Source organism: Schistocerca americana, chromosome 3 (genome assembly GCF_021461395.2).
Source record: "Schistocerca americana isolate TAMUIC-IGC-003095 chromosome 3, iqSchAmer2.1, whole genome shotgun sequence".
NCBI classification, from domain to species: domain Eukaryota; kingdom Metazoa; phylum Arthropoda; class Insecta; order Orthoptera; family Acrididae; genus Schistocerca; species Schistocerca americana.
Window position 1 is genome coordinate 486,317,490 of NC_060121.1, and position 20,396 is coordinate 486,337,885.

Genomic DNA, 20,396 nt, shown 5'->3' on the forward strand with positions numbered 1-20,396 from the left:
AGTAGATAATTACAGTGCCCGCTGAACGATAAAGCTCATTCCCGATGCGTCAGTCAACAACATAAATATGAAGAAAAACATCAGATAAGACAAGTTCTTTTTCTTTATTTACGGAAGAAGCGTAGATTAATAGCCTGGTTGTGGAATGACTGATCTTTCATTTTAAAAAACAAAAAATTTAAGGTCCAACAAAATGTTGGTACTTGAGTAAAAACGAACATGCTGAGAGCCTCCAGTCGGCCGGAGTGGCCGAGCGGTTCTAGGCGCTTCAGTCCGGAACCGCGCGACCACTACGGTCGCAGGTTCGAATCCTGTCTCGGGCATGGATGTGGGTGATGTCCTTAGGTTAGTTAGGTTTAAACAGTTGTAAGTTCCGGGGGACTGATGACCTCAGAAGTTAAGTCCCAAAGTGCTCAGAGCCATTTGAACCATTTTTTAGAGCCTCCAGTCGATTTACAAAATTATTCACTAACGTCTTCTTGCTATCTCTGAAGACGTCTCCCTCAAACGTCAGTAAACAGTTTTCCACATCGATCCCGTCTTTCCTGTCCAGAAGGTGTAACTGAAATAAACATCATCCGTAAAAGCCTAGATTCTAGTAATCTCGATACTGGTGCAGAGCCGGCCGCGGTGTTCTCGCGGTTCTAGGCGCGCAGTCCGGAACCGTGCGACTGCTACGGTCGCAGGTTCGAATCCTGCCTCGGGCATGGATGTGTGTGATGTCCTTAGGTTAGTTAGGTTTAAGTGGTTCTAAGTTCTAGGGGACTGATGACCACAGCAATTGAGTCCCATAGTGCTCAGAGCCATTTGTACTGGTGCAGAGATATTCCAGTTTCTGTGTAATCTCGGAAGAAAAATTTGTCTCCCAATCCTGTATAATATCTACCCATGGATAAACTATCCATTTGCTTAAAGTTTCTTGGTTAGGAAATACACAGAACCCAGTGGATTTAGGTGAGTGAGAGTTATTTCATAGGTCTGTTGATCTGCTTATTGCAACCCTATAGCTGATATCTAGGTAGGTACTGTAACCTGTAAGAGGAGAGTGACACATATAATTCGTTTGCTTCTGATTTGACGTATTATGTAAATGATCCAATATTGTTGTATATTAACAGATACTTTATGCGAGTATGTAGACCTTCCGTGCTTACTCAGTGATGAAGTTCTTCCCAGGTCTGCAAACAAATTTCGCAATCATCTTGACTGCGCGAACTGCTTACAGATCCGAGATGAATATCTACAGATACTACATGCATTACAATCTTTATTGTCAAGATACCCCCTGTTTACAATAGGCCCCGTTACTAGCCTGCACTGATATAACGTATCTTTAACGAATATTGAATTCCAGTTCGCCATTGGTTTCACTATCATTTCGTTTCCCGGGTTTAACTTCGCCAACACATTGCTGGATCACATGGAATGCGAACTGGCCTATCAAGGCATCTCTCGGCAATGCAGAAACCCTATCACCTTGGCTGTGACAAAAACCCGTAATCCGTTAAGACTGATGGTAAATGATTGTGGCTCCCCAATGTATAACTAGCCAAACTGTTTGTCGAATTCAACGGCACATAGGAAAGATTGACACATACATAGTTACTTCATTTCATGGACTTTCCCGGCGTAATAACTTCTGATATTCTTCACGGGTTTGCAGCCGGGTCATGTCGTCGTCCAGACACAATATTTCGGCGGACCAGCTGGACGCCATCTTCAGGTGAGGTAATGCTAGTGCACTGCCTCGCCGGAACTGAATTACAGCCGCAGCGACGGAAACCTTTATAAAGCATGAAGAGAGCAGCGCGCCTGCGTGAGATGATGGGCAGCGCCTCCTGGCGGCAACTAGACACGCAGCGCGCCGGTGGGAGAAGACGGCAGGAACGATAAATCGCAACAGCACTAGTTGGAAGAATCCAATGATCGAAAAGAAGACTGTTGTTGTTTAATGTCGGACAAAATCGGATTCCATATCTTACTTAGAGGAAAACCTTTATATCTGTTAATAATATTACTGGATAATCTAATTTCAATCGATTCTTGAAGAACACATTCCCAATAGCGAGAAGCAGGAGAGATCAATTGTGTCTTGTCATACATCATCCTGTGTCCTTCGTTAAGGCAATGTTCCGCCACTGTCGACTTTTCAGACTGGAACAACCGAGTGTGCCGATGATGTTCCATGGACCGGTCCTGAATAGTTCGAATAGTTTGACACTCAAAACTTCGTTTCCTAAACCAAAGTGTTTTTTGAAATACGTTGATGACATTTTTATGGTTTGGTCAGATGGAACTGATGCTTTGAATCGTTTCTTAGAACATTTGAATAGTCTACATCCCAGTATTAAATTTACTATGGAAATTGAAAGAGATGGTGAACTTCCATTTCTTGACGTTTTAGTGCAAAGAAAGGATGATGGGACTTTTGGACATAGTGTGTATAGGAAACCCACTCCTACTGACCGCTATCTTCATGCAACCAGTTGTCATCCGCCACACCAACGTAGTGGAGTTTTGCAGACTCTCGTAAAATGAGCTTATGCCACTTCGGAAGACGAACATTTCGAAGAAGAACTTGATCATTTGAAGATTGTTTTTAAACAGAATGGATATACGGAACAACAAATATGCCGTGCTCTTCAGTTTGGTCCGTCACGCGAGCCAATAGAGGATACTTCTGAATCGGTTGCTTATTTACCATTTGCGGGAAGTATGTCACCCAAAATTCCTCTCTTCGTGGTGTACAAAGGACTCCGTCGTTGTGGCTGGAATTCAGTTCCGGCGAGGCAGTGCACTAGCACTAACTCACCTGAAGATGGCGGCCAGCTGGTCCGCCGAAATATTGTGTCAGCACGACGACATGATCCGGCCGCAAACCCGTGAAGAATATCATAGTTACTTCAGTTTCTCAATAATTTGTCCTGAGTCTAACACTAGGACAAACGACATCCTGGTTAACTTTGCCGTTGCTTCTTTCTTTACCAAAGTTGAACATAGTGACTCTACGGAGCATTTCACTTCTGTTTTCCTGCAGGACATCACTAAGCTTTTTCCTCCATGTCTTACCACGGGCTACTTTCAATGAAATAGCTATTTGTATGAACAGCTGGAAGGCATCGCCTTAGGTAGCCCACTTAGTCCAGTTGTTGCCAATTTCTGAGGAATGGTGAGAACCGAGGACAAAGCTTGTATAGAAAGCTGTCAAGTTATCACGCAAGCCCGAAAAGGGGAGTGAATAACACACTTTCAATGAGCGCAAGACGACTATGTCATCTGCGGCACCTCGGACACGAGATACACCTGGAATGCGTTCTGAGCAGTAATTCACACTCAACCACTAACGTGTTAAATTTAATGAAACCTAATACTCGTCAAAGCGACATACTGGAAAAAGAAACATCGGACACTGGCTTTCTCCCAAATGTCCTCAAGATGACGAACAGAACTGGGATGATATCACTGAAACATGGCGTAAATACTGTAAAACCTATATACAAACCAACCAAAAAGGTCGAATAGTGTCTCATAGCGACAAACAACAAAATGAGTTCACTTATAGTACCAGGAATATACGATATACTGTGTACAATTGGAATTCTATGTTGGAAGGACTGGACTATCCATCAATTCAAGGATCATATAATACATCTACATCATCTACATGACTACTCTGCATTTCACATTTAAGTGCCTGGCAGAGGGTTCATCGAAGCACAATCATACTATCTCTCTACCATTCCACTCCCGAACAGCGCGCGGGATAAACGAACACCTAAACCTTTCTGTTCGAGCTCTGATTTCTCTTACTTTATTTTGATGATCATTCTTACCTATGTAGGTTGGGCTCAACATAATATTTTCGCATTCGGAAGAGAAAGTTAGTGACTGAAATTTCGTAAATAGATGTCTCCGCGACGAAAAACGTCTTTGCTTTAATGACTTCCATCCCAACTCGCGTATCATATCCGCGTATTACGTGACAATACAAAACGAGCTGGCCCTTTTTGGACCCTTTCGATGTCCTCCGTCAATCCCACCTGGTAAGGATCCCACACCGCGCAGCAATATTCTAACAGAGGACGAACCAGTGTAGTGTAAGCTGTCTCTTTAGTGCACTTGTTGCATCTTCTAAGTGTCCTGCCAATCAAACGCAACCTTTGGCTCGCCTTCCCCACAATATTATCTATGTGGTCTTTCCAAATGAAGTTGTTCTAATTTCAAGACTCAGGTACTTAGTAGGAATGACAGCCTTGAGAATTGTACTATTTATCGAGTAATCGAATTCCAACGGATTTCTTTTGGAACTCATGTGGATCACCTCACACTTATCGTTATTTAGCGTCAACTGCCACCTGCCACACCATACAGCAATATTTTCTAAATCGCTTTGCAACTGATACTGGTCTTCGGATGACCTTACTAGAAGGTAAATTACTGCATCATCTGCGAACAACCTAAGAGAACTGCTTAGATTGTCACCCAGGTCATTTGCATAGATCAGGAACAGCAGAGGTCCCAGGACGCTTCCCTGAGGAACACCTGATATCACTTCAGTTTTACTCGATGATTTGCCGTCTATTACTACGAACTGTGACCTTCCTGACATGAAATCGCGAATCCAGTCGCACAACTGGGACGATTCCCCATAGGCCCGCAGCTTGATTAGAAGTCGCTTGTGAGGAACGGTGTCAAAAGCTTTCCGGAAAGCTAGAAATACGGAATCAACTTGAGATCCCCTGTCGATAGCGGCCATTACTTCGTGCGAATAAAGAACGATGTTTTCTGAAACCATGCTGATTACGTATCATTAGTTCGTTCCCTTCGAGGTGATTCATAATGTTTGAATACAGTATATGCTCCAAAACCCTACTGCAAACCGACGTTAATGATATAAGTCTACTACCCTTCTTAAACACTGGTGCGACCTGCGCAATTTTCCAATCTGTAGGTACAAATCTATCGGTGATCGAGCGGTTGTATATGATCGCTAAGTAGGGAGCTATTGTATCTGCGTGATCTGAAAGGAACCTAATCGGTATACACTCTGGACCTGAAGACTTGCCCGTATCAAGCGATTTGAGTTGCTTCCCAACCCCTAAGGTATCTACTTCTAAGAAACTCATGCTAGCAGCTGTTCGTGTTTCAATTTCTGGAATATTCCATTCGTCTTCCTTGGTGAAGGAATTTCGGAAAACTGCGTTTAATAACTCTGCTTTAGCGTCACAGTCGTCGGTAGCAGTACCATCGGCACTGCGCAGCGAAGGTATTGACTGCTTCTTGCCGCTTGTGTACTTTACATACGACCAGAAAATTTCTTCGGATTTTCTACCAAATTTCGAGACAATGTTTCATTGTGGAACGTATTAAAGGCATCTCGCATTGAAGTCCGTGCCAAATTTCGCGCGTCTGTAAATTTAGCCAATCTTCGGGATTTCGCGTTCTTCTTAACTTCGGATGCTTATTCCGTTGCCTCTGCAACAGCGTTCGGACCTGTTTTGTGTACAATGGGGGATCAGTTCCATCTCTTACCAATTTATGAGGTATGAATCTCTCAATTGCTGTTGCTACTATATCTTTGAATTTGAGCCACATCTCGTCTACGTTTGCATAGTCAGTTCGGAAGGAATGGAGATTGTCTCTCAGGAAGGCTTTTAGTGACACTTTATCCGCTTTTTTAAATAAAATTATTTTGCGTTTGCTTCTAGTGGATTTGGGAGGAACGGTATTGAGCCTAGCTACAACGACCTTGTGATCACTAATCACTGTATCAGTCATTATGCTCTCTATTAGCTCTGGATTGTTTGAGGCTAAGAGGTCAAGTGTGTTTTCGCAACCATTTACAATTCGCGTGTGTTCGTGGACTAACTGCTCGAAATAATTTTCGGAGAAAGCATTTAGGACAATCTCGGAAGATGTTTTCTGCCTACCACCGGTTTTGAACAAGTATTTTTGCCACCATATCGAGGGAAGGTTGAAGTCCCCACCAACTATAACCGTATGAGGGGCGTACTTATTTGTTACGAGACTCAAATTTTCTCTGAACTGTTCAGCAACTATATCATCGGAGTCTGGGGGTCGGTAGAAGGAGCAAATTATTAACTTAGTTCGGCTGTTAAGTATAACCTCCACCCATACCAATTCGCACTGAGTATCAACATCGACTTCACTACGAGATAAACCACTACTGACAGGCACAAACACTCCACCACCAATTCTGCCTAATCTATCTTCCCTGAACACCGTCTGAGCCTTCGTATAAATTTCTGCCGAACTTATTTCAAGCTTTATCCAGCTTTCTGTACCTATAACGATTTCAGCTTCTGTGCTTTCTATTAGCGTTTGAAGCTCAGGGACTTTCCCAGCACAACTACAACAATTTACAACTACAATTAGGACTGATCCTTGATCCAAGCACGTCCTGTATTTGCCATACACCCTTTGAGATTGCAGCCCACCCGGTACTTTCCCGAGGCCTTCTGACCTAAAAAACTGCCCAATCCACGCCACACAGCCTCCGCTACCCGTGTAGTCGCCAGCTGAGTGTAGTGAACACCTGACGTATTCTGCGGAACCCGAAACCCCACCACCCTATGGCGCTAGTCAAGGAAACTGCAGCCAACACGGTCGCAAAACCGTCTGAGCCTCTGATTCAGACCCTCCACCCGGGTCTGCACCAAAGGTCCGCAGTCGGTTCTGTCAACTATGCTGCAGATGGTGAGCTCTGCTTTCATCTCGCCCAAGACGGACAGCTTTCACCAAATCAGATAGCCTCTGGAATCCAGAGAGAATTTCCTCAGATCCAAAGCGACACACGTCATTAGTGCCGACATGTGCAACCACCTGCAGCTGGCTGCACCCTGTGCTCTTCATTGCATCCAGAAGGACCCTTTCCACATCAGGAACACCCGGAATGCACATGGAGTGCACAGTGGATTTCTTCCCCTCCTAAGCCGCCATATCCCTAAGGGGCCCCATTACGCGCCTAACATTGAAGCTCCCAACTACCAATAAGCCCACCCTCTGCGATTGCCCGGAACTTGAAGGCTGAGGATCATCCTTTGAAACAAAGCAGGCAGCTGCATCTGGCTCAGCCAGAGACAGTACCTGAAACCTGTTTGTCAGACGCACCGTGGAGGCTTTCTGATCAGCCTTCGGGGACGTCTTCCGCTGCCTGCCACGCCTTGGAACGGCCTCCCAATCAACCAATCAAGCACAGGCGAGGGCTCAGCCCCACCGCAGGCAGCAAACGGGGCGACCACAGCTACAGACCGACCTGGGGACAGACGGAACAAGGTTGACATCCCCGTGATACCCAAGTCCGGCTCCCCACAGTGGTGCCCATTGGCAACAGCCTCAAGCTGCGCGACCGAAGAGAGCGCCGCTTGCAGCTGTGAGCGAAGGGATGCCAACTCAACATTCATCCGAACACAGCAATCACAGTTCCTGTCCATTCTAATCACGCGATATTCCAGTTTGGGATGCATGGCGGAATCGGCTATCGCATTTTGTTAGACCGACCAAGTAAGGAAGCCGCTGTGGAAAAGAGCTACTATCCCCATTTAATCAGAGGAACTACAGAAACCTACAAACATTACAGTAGCTTCAAGAGGAAAGAAGAAACCTTGCATGTAGAAAGATCCTTGATTCGTGTGCTGCAGAGAGCAACCGTTGCAGGTAAGAAGGGGAGAACCACTGCAGCAAGAGGCACGAAAAATCCCTCAGACGTTGGCACAAAAAGAGATTATAATCTCCTGCTTTGAGATCGATACCTATGTCAGACCAGCAATGGACGGCGAACGTCTGAAAATTCCAGTCACTTGAGCTGATAAACGTCAGGAAATTCGGCAAGCAAATGTCAGCTGTAGTTCCAGAGACTGTACCCAGCAGACACCATTCTATAGTAAGAAGATTTACTGCAAAAGTAATCATTTTCCTGACCAGTAAATCACGTAGTACGATGCCTGAGAATCTCCGGGAACGATCTTCAGTGTGACTCTCGAGTCTCTGTAGAATGAACTGTCGTAGATTCTTTTCCAAACTTCTCTGAATCAGGACCCCACAGAGTGGAGCCCAGATTATCTCCGAAAAGTTACTCAATGAGTAAATTCGGCAGGAGCTCGCAATACGCTATAATAAAATCCTCTGATCTAGTCCTAGACAGCCCCATACCTCTCCCAAGGCTGCACCTATCCCGCTTATTTATTTAGTTTCCCCACATTCTGTCCTGCGGAAAGCTGAATACCGCATAATATTGTCTTCATCACTAGTAGGTTCCTTATGTATGTCACCCAATTACCTATCGACACTGGGTAGCCACCCATACTAGTCTTGACACAGAGTGAGGAGCTTTCTAAACTCACTTAGAAACAGTGATTTACACCGCTTTTGTACAACAAGAAAATTTCAGTTGTCATTCTCATGCTTTCTGCTGTAACAGCACCTGTCACTGATTATACAGCAAGAACTTTAGGTCTTTTTAAGACACATTTGTGTGAGATCACTAACAAAACAGTGTAGTTCGGTATTGGGAACTTATAAAGGATTCTTTCATTCAGTAGTCTTTCGGAGATCATTCGGAGTTCACGCTAAGGGACTCTGTGTTGAAGAAGATTGGAAGAGCATTCTGAAGCTATTCTTTCCAGTTAATGTTGTGAATTACACTAAGTGATTTGCAAGCTGCCTGCTGGAGGGATGTTAGCCTCATTTCAGACTCTGAGTCCCATCCCTATGTTCATTTTCATCTTGTCATTTTACGACATCCTCACTTTCCTTTCAATAGTGAATTATCTTCCTGATACTTAATTTTTGTAAAATACAACTATGTTCCACTGGCTGACCCTAATTAACAAATATTACACTGGCACCAACTCGAAGGTCTAATTAGTGTAGAAAATGGACGCCGTCAGCTTGCTGGGAGCCATCAAGTGTCCGTCCTGCCGATGACAATAACAATGCTCTGGACAGCGGTTTCATTTGCAGAGCGATAAATCAGGAAGTGCATAACAATGAACAGGTTAAGCTACTCAGGATGTCGCCTTCCAAGTTATGGCACAAGAAACTGAAATCTAGATGCTCTCAACCAAGGCCATGGGTCACCACGAGAGATTCAGTGGGAAATAGACACGTCGTACCGACACCGTATGTCCATGCTTGCACGTAACTCCAATGAGGTAAAATGGTTAATCCTCTCTCAAACATGCCCTATTAATGAGTTGTGTCTACGCCATGTAAAACTGTTGAATTTTTTTTTTTTGTATTGAGGAGTTTAACGCAATTAAATGAAAATTCAAATTTTCCCTGAATCAGTATTTAGAGTTTTATTACACTTCGGCGCCCAGTATGGGCTTTTTCATCAAAGCATGTACAGGGGAAATGTTAGGCAGCTGCACATTTTCTTCGCAGGTGTTCTGAGAAACCATGAGAAGTATTAACCAGAAAGAATATCGTGTTCGGGGACATGTGGGTGTTGCAACAATCAGTTACTGAAGGCTACTTAGATCTGGTTTACTCTTTGGCACCACGGAACACTCTTTTCTGCGGCCAAAACGTCCAATGCTGCAACAAATTCATTGCGAACTGGAAATGAAGGCGTAAGTTTCAGTGATGTCAGTGTATAATATAAACATGCAGATGAGTTTCAGTTAACAAAGTCTCAGCTGTGCGTTTGTCAGTCCGATAGTTTGACGGTGTGTCAAACCAATAGGAAAGAGCGGGCCTATTCACATATCAGGGGGCGAATGGTAACAGCTAAGATGACCAGAAAACTGGATAAACACTACTTTATCTAAATGGTCATAACAGTTTTACATACACACTCTACACGGAGCATCAGGAGGACTTCATCGTTTGTGTATCGCCAACTACAATTAGTTCCATACATGTCACATGTCGGCTCTTGAGACTGAGAAATCACAAGCGCACCAGACTACGGTGAGCACGTTCTGAGAAGTAAAATGAGGTGTTTCAAAGATGCCTCTCTTCCTGTTCTGTTTTGGTTGTCGCATATATTTTAGATGATGTACACTATCTAATCAAAAGCATCTGGAAATCTGTTAGTCTATATTTATATCCGTTGTGTGTACTCATCGCCTTTATGATGACTTCAACTCTGCTGCAGCCATTTTCTGTGGTGTATTTGAATGTTTGTAGAGGAATGTGTTACATTTGTCTAAGGTCAGCTTACTTTATTCTATAGCTCCACTTCATTTGTAACGTACAGTTGCAGGAGGCTACGAGTGTCATGCTTTCCACACATTTATTTTGTGAAATCGTTGATAAGCGAGGGTATTTACAAATTGCTACTGATATTTTCCGTCAACAGTCACCGAATTTTCTGCAATTTCTTTGTTAGACAGTACAAGCTTATCATATGCCCGCCCTCCGCAGATATTTCTTACATCGTTCCCTACATCAATGACTATTTGGTAAATAAATGATTTTGTGTTTTAAATGTATTTTAGTTGAGCCTTGCCGGCTGCTGGCGTCGTCTTTCGATTTCCTGGCGCCACTAGCTCGATCTGTCGTGTGATTTCCCTCTCGTTTGAGACCACTAAGATCTTTGCTTGAGATTGTTGATGAGGGACGGTGCATGCAATGAGGTGACATTTTTGGGTGTGTTGACGGAGCGAGGAGGACGGCGTGAGAGGTGTGGCCAGCGAGTGAGGCGACCACTAGCACATGCGTCTTCGGAACAGAGTCCGACGACTGATTGCTGGGCATATTTAAGGGCTGATTTGAATCCATGGCTGACTTCGAGTGCTGTTTTCGTGCGTAGCCTGGCCAGCCAGCTCTGCGACGTGTCACACCGACGAGAGAGTTGGAGCCAGTTTCGATATGCTGAATTCTGGGCCTCCTTTGTAACTGGCTAGCTTCAGCTTCGATTCGTGCACTTGAGTAAAGTTTTGGATTTTGAGGGCTTAACTGTTATTGATACAGAGAGATCAGCTGCGATCACTGCGATTTCTTATATGATCTATTTCATCATCAATTGATTCCTTGAACTGTGGCTGTTGTCTGCTTATCCTGAGTCGGAACTGCCCTTGGTTCCCTGTTAACAGAATACCTTAGACTGTGTGAGCCGATGGTGTTCCCTGAGACGGAAGATAACGTACTTCTTGTAAGCTATGGCCAGACCCCTAGAGGGTTATGTTTTAGCCGACCTCCCTGCCAATACGGCCGAGATACGTCATCACTCTGTTAATTATAATAGGTTAGTGGGCGCCTGCGTCTCAAATATTTGCAACTGCTAAGGCTATTTAAATTGGTTTGGCAGGATAGTTTTCTTTCGGGAGTTCCGCCGTCGTTGTAGAGGCAGTAGCTTGGAGTGCCGTGGGCATACTGTTTGGATAGTTATTGCACGTTCACGTGATCAACCTTGCTGTGTTGATATTTCTTCCGACAGTTTTTTTTCCGACGAAAAGGGCCTTGGAAGGCCGATCCTCCCGTTGTAACCGCTCTTTGCGTTCCTATTTGGAGAAGCTTCTGACCCTTGCGTATAAGCCTTCGGGTGCACACTTTGTGAGGAGACAATTATTACTCTTGGTTACATAACTAACCCGTGAGAAGGCGTGCCTTAGAAAGTAATACGGTTTGGAGCGTGGAAGCAAAATGCTCACTTTATTTAAAGCGCATTTTATAGAATTAAGAAATATAATACTACACTAAAAACCATTATATGAAATGAAAGGCACTTATCTACCTAATCATAGTATTTATTAAAGTGTAAGTAACAAAAAAATGCAGTTTTAGTCATAAATAACGTCTTCGTAACTTTGGTTATTTATTTATGGCACGTATAACGAATATAATATATAAAAATCAAAAATTGAATATATTTTAATCAATCTGTCTTCCATAGTACCTGGAGAAACTTTCATAACAACTCTTGCACATGAATGTCACATGCTCAGTGCAGGGTGATTTGTTACACAAAGTACATGCTTTTTTAGAGCGTCTATTCTTTCTTCTTGGACAAAGCGCACAAAAGCCACTGTGTCCTGCCTCTGTTTCACTTTAGGAGGAGGGACAAACCGTTTCGAAACTTGAGATCCGATGAAATGTTCTGCAGTGTTATTCTCCGTAATACATGTGATTTCACCATCTCTAGAGCCACAGCTTTCAGGAATACACGTCTTGTAATTACATTTTGTATATAATTTGCGCCTTGATCCCAGTTACACTCAAAATAGTGAAGAACTGTCTCATTGGTCACCTTCAAGAAATTCGTACAAGAGAATAATCCTCTTTCTTTCGGTCAACAACATGCACACCTACTTTAGTATTGTTATAAAATGTATCAGTTTCTAGTTTAGCTCCAATACCTCCCTCTTGATCGATATTATCGTCGTTGTGTAGCATGTATCTCCAAATTACACGTATAAAAGGTTTTCGCATTTAAGAGGGCGTAGATTTTTTGCCGTATTTCGCGGGTTTATTTGAAATATACACCCGAAATTTACAGAAGCCCCTTAATGACTCCAGCATTTCATCAATAGTACAGTACTCTCCGGGTGTATAATTGTCGTTACAGTCTAATAAAGACCTCAAATATTTCTGGGATAGGCGCTTATCAACTAGCTTTCTTGCCTCCCGGGTATTGATAACGTCTAAACGTTACACTCGAAACAAAAATATGAAGCGCTTTATGGACATTGCTTCTGCAAAAAAATCACAGGCTCTACCATCTTCACTCCACATTTCTTTCACATTCACATGATTTGTTTTCTTCAAACCAGTCATGTACAACAATCCAATAAATGCCTTTATTTCAGTCACGTGTGTCACTTTACAATCCCGTTCTCGTGAAAACTTTTCTTGTAGTTTGGTATGTATGTAACTTCTTTATCAATCATTCCATCATTCAAAAACATAGGAACACATTGTAAAGGAGTTTGTGCATTCTTAGGTGCTTGTTTGACCCCTGGCAAATGAACTACGATGTTACAGGTCCTAGTACGTATATTCCTTATTCGTTTGTGTATAAGCCATTTTGTAGACAATCGTTTCTAGTACAAAATGGTATCCTACCTCTTGGGTTGTGTGGCTCTTCACGTGCAGCTTCATCCGAAGATTGTTCCGTCTCTGTCTGATAGGGACCATCAATATCGGAGCAGTTGCTTTCATCGTTGTCTACACGATTGTCGCCTGTACTATTCGGATCCAGTACACATTCTTCGTCCAAAATGGGGTCTTCCAGGGTCAGTATTTGTTTCGTTTGTCGATCATCCATACTCATTATTGTAAGCTGTATATAATAAAGAACATAACTACTACTAATAAAATTACCTTCAGTTTGTCAAAATGTAATAAAGCAACAAATAAACATTTACATAACAAGAAAAAAATACACGGATAGGCGCGCGAAGAGCAAAATGCCGCACTATACGGCGCGGTGGCACAACCGATTCACTGCGAGGTCACAGGCACAATGAGCGACGCGAAAGTATGGTGCACGAGGAGGGGATGAATCCTTAGGATGGTACTGAGACGCTCGCCGAGCTATCGTGTTTGTGTGGGAGAAATGCTCATATCGCGCATTCTCACGGGCTAGAGCAGTCATTCATGTTATGTTATGTTTTGTAGTCTTACATAACTGAAGCTGTTATTATTGAAGGCCAGCCAGTTTTCTATTTGGCAATTTTGCTTAACTGAAGCTGTTATTGCTGATGGCCACCCTGCTTTCTATTCCGTAATTTTACTTAAATAAGCTGTTGTTATTCAAGGCCTGCCAGTTGCCTTTTGATTAAATCAAGAGCTATTTATTAATTTGGGTTAGCTGAAATTCTTATTAATCAATGTCTGCCAGCTTTTATTGCCTTCTTATTGATATCTGATCTCTTACTCAACCTGCATTGTAATTAACTGAAATTGTGATTGCCAAAGGCTTAACTGTTTCAGAGGTATTTATGTCAGTAACGGAGTAACAGGAAATGACTGGTACGTGGGCCCTAACCTTTCGTCTTACGTCCCTTTATTCATGATTGTAGGTTTCAACTGGATTCACGGAGTGTGGTTGTTTTCTGATGGCAGGACGTGCGGGCGGAATGTTTTCATCGGAGACCTACGCCGTGGTGCGCGTGTATTCAAACTCGTTGTGGATCTGCCCTCCCTTTTATTTTAATCTGTGCCCGTCTAGGGTAAGAGCTCTGGTGAGCGCTGTTGATGTTCGCTAGCTCTGTGTCCTCATTAAACTGTAATCGGTATTTGGAGTTTGGACATTTGTGTAAATTATCTTCCGTGCGCCCTTCCCTTAGAGATGTCGTGTGGCCGAAAGGGGAAGAGTTGTTTCTGGTCGGCGGGGAGCGAGGTACTATGTCCATTTGTAATTTATCAGGGCCCGTTACGCTCTTGCTTGTTAAAGATCTAGCGCTCAATTTATTGCTCGGGTTTAGTTCTCGACTTTGAGAACCACACCTTCACTCTTAGGTTTTCGCCTAGTGACGAGAGATTATTTTGCTCTTGCCGTTGAGTAAGTGCCGGGGATTCGGAAAATTCTATCTCCGGTGAATTTGATGTGACCCATCTTGAGCCGGCGATATTCCGGTGCGACAGTCTCCTTATCGGCTCTTAGCACTTAAAATGAAAAGCTTGAGACAGAAATTGGCGAGTATGTTGAAGGAGGTGGTCATTAGGCCGTCTATATCTAACCACGCGTCACCGATTTTTCTCTTTCCTAAAGCTCAGAGGCCGGACTACAGCTGGCGGCTGATTATAGACTCCTTAATAAAAAGGTCATCTTAGAATATGTCCCATTTCAGGATCTTCACAATTGCTTTACCTGGTTTTCGGGGGCTAAGTGCTTCAATGTGCTTGATCTCAAATACGCTTATTATCAGTTTCCTCGTACCTAGAAGTCTGACATGTCACCGTGTTCTGCACTGATTGAAACCTTTATGAGTCCACCAAATGCTGTCTGGCTTGTCCACTGGGGTGGTGGTTTCGTCGTCATATCCTGGGTGACTTGAAGTTTTCTTGTATCTTTAATTACCTTGATCATGTTGTCATTTATATTCAGTCTTTTGAGGATCATACTTCTCATCTTCGGGAGGTCCTCTCCAAATTCCGAGAAGGGAGGTTGACCGTTACGCCATCCAAGATCACACTTGCTAGGGAACAGGTGTCCGGTCTAGGCCATTTAATTTCCAAGGACGGTATTAGGATTGACCAGGAACGAACTAATGTGTTGAAGAAACTTCCTCAGACTCGAAATAGGAAGGAGATAGCAAGCTTTATTGGGAAGTCGAATTATTTTCGCCGTTTTGTCCCTGATTTTGCCCAGATGGTCGCTCGGCAGAATAAACTGCACAGGAAGGGGAAGAAATTCCTCCGGGATGAAAGCCAACTGGCGGCATTTGAAGCTATCAAGACTCCTATCTCCAACCCGTCGGTCTTAGCCGTCCTGGATTTCGTTCAAACTGATGCCTCTAATGCTGGTATTGCTCCACTGTTGTTATAGGATGTTCAAAGCATAAGACGCCCATTAGCGAGCGCGTCTAGAAAGTTGTCTAGCCTGAGATAAATTACTCCTTTTATGAGTGCGAGACGCTAGTTGAGCTTTTCGCCTTAGAGAAGTTTCAATTCTATCTTGAGCATAGGGATTTTGATCTCGGTACTATGAGGCCGTAAGTTGGGTGTTTTCTCAACTCAGGAAAACTAGTAGGTTCCCCAGGTGGGCGGGTCGCATCTCCGCACTTCATTTCAAGAAGCGACACATAAAAGGATCTGACAAGTCGCCGACGCCCTTAATCGTATGCTTCAGGAGGAGGGGTCTAACATTCTGTGTGGTGTCTGTTGTTCTATATCGTGTCTCCCTACCACTTTCGCGCAACGACGCTCTGAGCGTGTTTTTTAGGCAATGGACTAGTTTGAACCTGGCACCTGTTGCTGGTAAGGCGACGCCAAACCACACATGACATGTAGAGTTCAGAAGAGTTCAGTGAGACTAGCGATGATATAACCAAATACTTAATGATTTCAGCGTCAGCTCCACTACACTCCCTGTAAGAGAATCTTAATACTAACTAAATTTAGTAGAAGGGGTTCAAGGCTTTCCTATTTTTAGTTAGCTAGTAAAATAACGTCGGAAAAGCCGTTAAGTTTACCATTGGAAATTTTATTCTACTCACAAAACATTGTTTATAAATTGCACTATTGATAAAAGGAAATGTTTTAATACAGGATGGTAAAAACCAACTGCGTTCAACAAAAATGTGAACGAATATTCCCTAAATGTGTTTCCAAGCTCTACAATGGATCGAAGGATGACCGATGCCATATCACATCTATGATCTAAGTTTAAATTAATTTTTACAAAAGAGAAAACTATCAAAATGGTCTACAGTGACCCTCAGTTATCTTTAATTACTTATCTAACTTGTCGTAAATTACAGTGGCTGATGTGGCTTCTCAATAACTATATAACAGAAAAATCATCGGATTTCAGATTTTTACTTCAAGTGGCAAATGTGAACACCACGAGCTTTAATTGACGATCGACACTAGTATTACGCAAAAAAGGAGGTGTAAAAGATGAGACTTCTGCAGTTCTGAGTGATGCTTTATGCGCTGTTATGTGGCATCGCGTGCGTTCATTACCTTGTCGGTGTTCGTCAGGGGGCGGCGGACAGCACAGCTCCGCTCACCTCCCCATCTCGGAAGCAACTCCTCTCCTAACTTCTCCTTATTACAATTTACAGAAGTTGGTTTAAAAAAACTATCTGGCTGTGTTTTCATCTGACCAATCAGGGTCTCATTGTTAACCTTAAGCTCCGCCTACAAAAATTCTGTCTATCCAATGAGAAACGTTATGCTTTTCGTGCTGGGGCAATGTTTCTAAATTTGCAACGTAACAGAGACGCGAAAAAGTTTCACGCTAAAGCTTGCAGCTGGTGTGGTCCTTTTAGTGTTATCGTAAGGTCTATACTGTTCTTCTGGAAGGCTCTATCTTTTAACATGGGCTGGGGGGTGGTCCTGACGTAACAGAGACACGAAAAAGTCTCACGCTAAAACTTCCGGCTGTGGTGGCAATCTTTGTGTTATCGTAAGATCTATACTGTTCTTCTGGAGGGCTCTAGCTTTTAACATGGGCTGGGGGGTGATCCTGATGTAACAGAGACGCGAAAAAGTCTCACGCTAAAACTTGCGGCTGGGGTGGTCGTAGCGGTTATCTGGCGACGTGGGTGTCCGTCCCATATCGTAGGGTCTTCCAGCTTAACACGGTTCTGCTCTCGGCTTCTGTTGTCGTTTCTCCCCTCGGAACAGCGTCTGTCTTAGGGTGGGAAGGTATGACGTGCATTTAGGCATTCTTGTGTTAGTCTGTGGTATTCCATTTGCTCACTCGTTACTCGTTTTACTTTGGTTAATTTAATGTCACGATTTATTCGGAGCTGTATGACATACTACTGGATTTGCTTATCATGTAAGGGTTTTTATGGAAGCTGTTGGATTTTCCTGACACCTTACAAGGGGATATCCAGAATAAGGGTGTTAGTGACTCTCACCTGGTTGTGTCTACCATTTTAACTGAAGTGTCTCAGTTGTTTATGGAACCTAAAATCAAACAGGATCGAGATCCGTTGTGAGGTCCATTACGAAACCAACTCTTATCCGGTGGTGTCGTTAGTGACTACTCCATCAGGAATCCCATACTATGCAATCGCGTTAACGAAGCCGGGGACACGAAAATTTGTTTGTCTCAGGAGCTGGTGCCTTCTGTTTTCGATTATTTTCTAAATACTTTAGTGGGAAGACATTTGGGCCTCTATAAAACCTTGGAAGAGGCTAAGACTCGCCTCACTTGGTCCACGTTGTATATGGATACCAGGCGATTAGCGGGTGAGTGTCAAGCCCGTAAGAAGGCTAAACCCGGTAATAATCTTCCAAATTGGTTGTTACAGTCCGAGCACGAGGAAAACCCTTTGGGCAAACTCTTTATCGACTACGTAGGGCCTCTTCCTTGTAACAAGAAGGGGAACCGATATATTCTGGTGGTTCTGACGAGTTTTTAAGATTTGTATGGTTAATCGCTATTCGTGGGGTTTTGGAGGCCGTTACCATCCCACGTCTGACGAACAGCTGGTATGGACCCCTTAAGGCCAGGAATAACGTTAGATTACCGCACCGCCGACAGGCACGGCTATATAATAGGAATAGACGCCCCTTCCAGGCCAGGGTAGGAGATGATTTCGTGAAGAACTGTGCCGGTCGGCTGAGGGGTTGGAGCAAGCTGAAGAAGTTCACACCTCGTTTCATAGGCCCATGCTCTATCATCAAAATTCTAGGTCTGGTTAACTTACTTGTCAGACGCCTGGTCACTGGTAAGGTCCTCAGGGTCACCTTAATCAACTAAAGCCCGGCGGGACGAGGTCCATTGGTTTGAGGGGCTAAGTGGAGCTGTGGCGGAGCTGCTGCCGTCGCCCTGAGAATTCCTGGCGCCACTAGCTCGATCTATAGGGTGGAGTCCCTCCGGTTTGAGGCCACTAAGATCATTGTTTACAAAAATGGTTCAAATGGCTCTGAGCCCTATGGGACGTAACATCTACGGTCATCAGTCCCCTAGAACTTAGAACTACTTAAACCTAACTAACCTAAGGACATCACACAACACCCAGTCATCACGAGGCAGAGAAAATCCCTGACCCCGCCGGGAATCGAACCCGGGAACCCGGGCGTGGGAAGCGAGAACGCTACCGCACGACCACGAGCTGCGGAACATTGTTTACAGGGAACGGGGTGTGGCGTGGCGAGTGATAACAGAGCTAGGAGAACGGTGTTAGAGAACCGCCCGGCGAATAAGGCGACACTTGCGCAAGCGTGTTGGGCACAGAGTTCCACGAGTGGTTGCTGGACATATTTGTGGGCCGCTATGAATCAGTGCCTGGCTTCGAGTGCCGTCTTCGTGCGTTGCGTGGCCAGGCAGCACTGGGACGTGGAGCACTGATGACAGATTTGAAACCAGTTTCCTTGTGCTCAATTCTGGGCCCCCTTTAGAACCGGCAAGCTTCATCTTCGATTCGTGAACATCAGTTAAGTTGTGGATTTTGAATTCTTAACTGATATTTTCTTATTGATACCTGTAGGTCTGTTGCGATCATTGCCATTTCTTAGCTGATCTATTTCACCAGCAGTGAGTCCTTGAAATGTGGCTGATGTTTAATTTTTCTGGGTTGATACTGGCCTTGGTTGTTTGTTAACAGGATATCTTAATCTGTGTGAGCCTATGATGGTTCCTGAGCCGGAGCGATGATGTGTTTCTGCTATGCTGTGGCCCTGCACCTCCCCTATCCGCCCCCATCCCCTCCCCATTGTCAAGCAGTTTTTGGGTTTCAGCAGACCTCTTTGTCAAACATCTTCGAACACTAGGTAAGTACCTTTCTTTTGTAATATGGCTGGCTGCCGGTTTCCAGATACTTTCGGGTACTGCAGACCCAAACGCTCTGTTAATTATATTAGCTTAAGAGGCGCCTGCGTCTCAAAATTTGCAATTGCTGAGGCTATGCAATTGGATTTGGCAGCCTAGTTTCCATTCTGCCGTTTCGCCGTCGTTGTGGAGGCGGTGACTTGCAGTGACTCGGGTATACCGTTTGGTTAGTTATCGTTGCTTTCACGCAATTAACCTTGCTGTATTGACATTTCTTTTGCCAGTCGGTTCCTAACGTAAAGCACCTTTGAAGGCCGACCCGGTCGTTGTAATCTTTCTTGGCCTTCCCATTTGGTGTAGTCTTGTGCCGATCTCATATAAGCCTTCTGGCGAACCCTCTGTAAGGAGGCAATTCAACCTTTGGCTACTTAACTGAAGCGGTTATCCACGTAGGACTGCTCGTTTTCTATTTCGTAATTTCACTAAACTGAAGCTGTTGTTTCCGAAGCCTTTCCTGTTCTGCGTTTGGTTATTTTGCTTAACTGAATCTGTTATTAAAGAAGGTGCACCTGTTTTCTATTTCGTAATTTTAGTTAATTGAGACTCTTATTATTGTGGGTCTGGCTGTTCCCTTTTAATTAAATTAGGAGCTATTTCATAATTTGGGTTAACGAAAACTCTTATTATTCGAAGCCTATCTGTTTTTATTGCCCTGTTATTGAGATGTGACATCTTACTCTATCTGTGTTGTAATTAACTGAAATTGTGACTGCCAAATGCCTACATGTTTCAGAGATATTTATTTAAATAAGGTAGTAACAGTAATAGACGCATGATTGTACATGGGCCCTAACCTTTCGCCTTACATCCGTTTATCCGTAATTGTAGGTTTCACTAGCGAAGTGGGGGACTGATGACCTTAGCTGTTTAGTCCCCCTTAAACATCCCAACAACCACCACCACCACTAGCGAAGATTTCTTTATCAACAGCCTGTGCTCTACTACCTCAGATATAACGTTAACGTTAATTCTGACG